The sequence below is a fragment of the Brassica napus genome, unplaced genomic scaffold (assembly GCF_020379485.1).
Source record: "Brassica napus cultivar Da-Ae unplaced genomic scaffold, Da-Ae ScsIHWf_1496;HRSCAF=2092, whole genome shotgun sequence".
Classification (NCBI taxonomy): domain Eukaryota; kingdom Viridiplantae; phylum Streptophyta; class Magnoliopsida; order Brassicales; family Brassicaceae; genus Brassica; species Brassica napus.
Genome location: NW_026014909.1, coordinates 100,001 through 102,500, shown reverse-complemented (window position 1 = coordinate 102,500; position 2,500 = coordinate 100,001).

Below are 2,500 nucleotides of genomic sequence, written 5' to 3'. Positions count from 1 at the left end.
CGATCATGTTCTTGTTTGATTGTTGGTCGATCGATTAATGATACTTGCATAGTCTAAGTGTCTAACACTACATGAGTATTGAACTCAGGCGTATATATGGTTAACTAGGGATTGTTTGTTGACTTGTTTTTATGCAGGTTCCCGTTACTTGAAGCTAGATCATGGCAGGAGGCCAAGTCTAACTTAGTAACGGTTTGCTTAGCCTTAGCTTTTATTGCATGCTAGGGCTAGATTGATTGTTATTTTGGGTTGTCTGGGTAGAGTCTAGGTTGCGGGTAGAGGCCGCCAGCTCACTGAGTAACATTAGGTTACTCATCCAACTCCGTTGTCCTTTTTGCAGGTCGCTTTAGGTAAGGATGATCGGATAGCTTGGTGCTGGACGTTAGGACCGCCGGTGTAGATTTTCATGCCTTTTGTAAACGGTATTGTGGATTTGTGTTTAGTTGACTCGATTTGGCATTAGGCCGGGACCGGTCTCGAATTATATCAATGTATGGATATTTCTCGAATCAATAAAGTAATTGTTTTATATGCGCTTCATGAGTACTCTGATATTTGACTAGTCCGGTCTAACACAACGTTAGGTCGAGGTACGGGTTGAAAAGCCTTAGGCCTTGATCTAACGGAAAACGCTAACTCTAGGTACGGGTTGCAAAGCCTTATGCCTTGACGCAGCGGGACGAGTTAGTGGATGAACTGGTCTAGGTCGTGGAGTAAAGTTTGTGACTCTGACCGGATTGTCCCTAGCCCGTCACGTAGCGCTTCCGGACCATGGTGTTGGGTTGGACGGTCAGTCATGTTCTTGTTTGATTGTTGGCTGGCCGGTTGGCCTTTCATCTCCAACCCTGGGTGTTGTCGGTCGTCGGTCATGTTCTTGTTTGATTGTTGGCCGGTTGATCGACCATATGTCTAGGACGGTTCGGGGGTGTTACAGAGGTGGTATCAGAGCATGGTTTCGTCCATGCTTCCGGAACTCATGATTTAATCGGTTTTAAATATTTATCGAGTCAAAATGAGTCACAAAAGGCATTAGGGAAACCGGTCACGTCCAGCGATAGAATTTGTGGTTTTAGGAAATTAGGATTGAGATAGTGGAATCTAGAACTGTTAGGTTGCTTGGGTAGAACTGTTAGGTTGCTGGTTAGCATTGCTAGGTTGTTCTTAGTAGACTATTGGGATTAGTTGTCTACTAACTTGTGTGTTAAGTGTTCTTTTGAGTTGCAGCGAGTAAGTATGTTTGTTGATCGGAACTTTAAGGGATGAAACCTTAAAGTGGAGGGAGTTCGAGGCCAAACCCAAACCCGAAGCAAAGAGAGGAGAGACAGGTTCAGAGGGACTGGGCTGTGGTATGGACTGGACAGATGGGAGTAAACAAAACTTCGTTGGGAAAGGACTTCATCAGTAGTTGGGAAGACGAAGATCGAGAAAGGATTTGAGGAATCTGGACAAGATAGTATCATGGACAATCAAGGTGTTATGGCAGAATAAGAGGAAGAGGACGACTCAGTCAAGAGATATGAAGACGATTGTGGAGACCTTGAAGAGGACACTCAAGGAACCGTGGTGGACAGAGTAAAGAGGTTATGGAAACGAGTGGAGAATGTTGTGAAGACGAGCAATTGCGCAACTAAGAATTCGAGGACGAATTCTATTAAGGGGGGGAGAATGTAGAAACCCGTTAAAAAAAAAAAAAAAAAAAAAAAGAAAAGAGAGAGAGAATGGTCGAGTATCTTTGTGGTTGAGTCGCGGGCAATACAGATCGATCGGGAAATTTGAAGTACGAGAAGGTCGAAGAATGGATCGTGAGTGAAGCATGAGTTGAGATAAGCTGCTCTACCATTGTTAGAAATGTCTTAGATTGATCATACGGCAGTTTTGGAAGAATTACATTTTTGAAGCACGACGGTTTAGAAGCTCGACGTTTTGGAAGATTGACGTTTCTTCATCGCGAAGTTTTCTCGGAATATCTTCGTATCAGTAAAATATTATTCTGAAGACATTATAAGTCGGAAGCAGGACGGGAATTAAGCAGGACGGGAAGCAAGCACGACGGGAAGCAAGCACGATGGGATTGAAGCACGACAGGAAAACCCGAAGTTGGTCAAAAACCCTAATTTCGGTTTTTCGAAATTATTGGAAGAAGCCGGAGGCTCGGGAAATATTTTTAGAGGATCTCAGTATTCATCTGGAGTTTATTAAAAATATTTAGAGAATCAGAACGGGAGCGGAAAAATATTCGGGATTGATCGCGGGACGAAAATTCACCAGAAAGACCGAAATCGCACAAATCAACCGGGAAGCTCGAGGTGTCCCTATGCATATGGCCAGGACGTTCTGTCTATCACATCAGCAGCTGAGTGTCAACACAAGGAGGAGGTGTAGACGTGCATGAAAGCTGAACATGCAGCTTGACACATAGAAGCACGAGGTGGAACGGCCAAGCACGAGGTGTCTCCGCACATGCAACCGAAGCATGCTGATCGACATGTGTGTGCTGGGT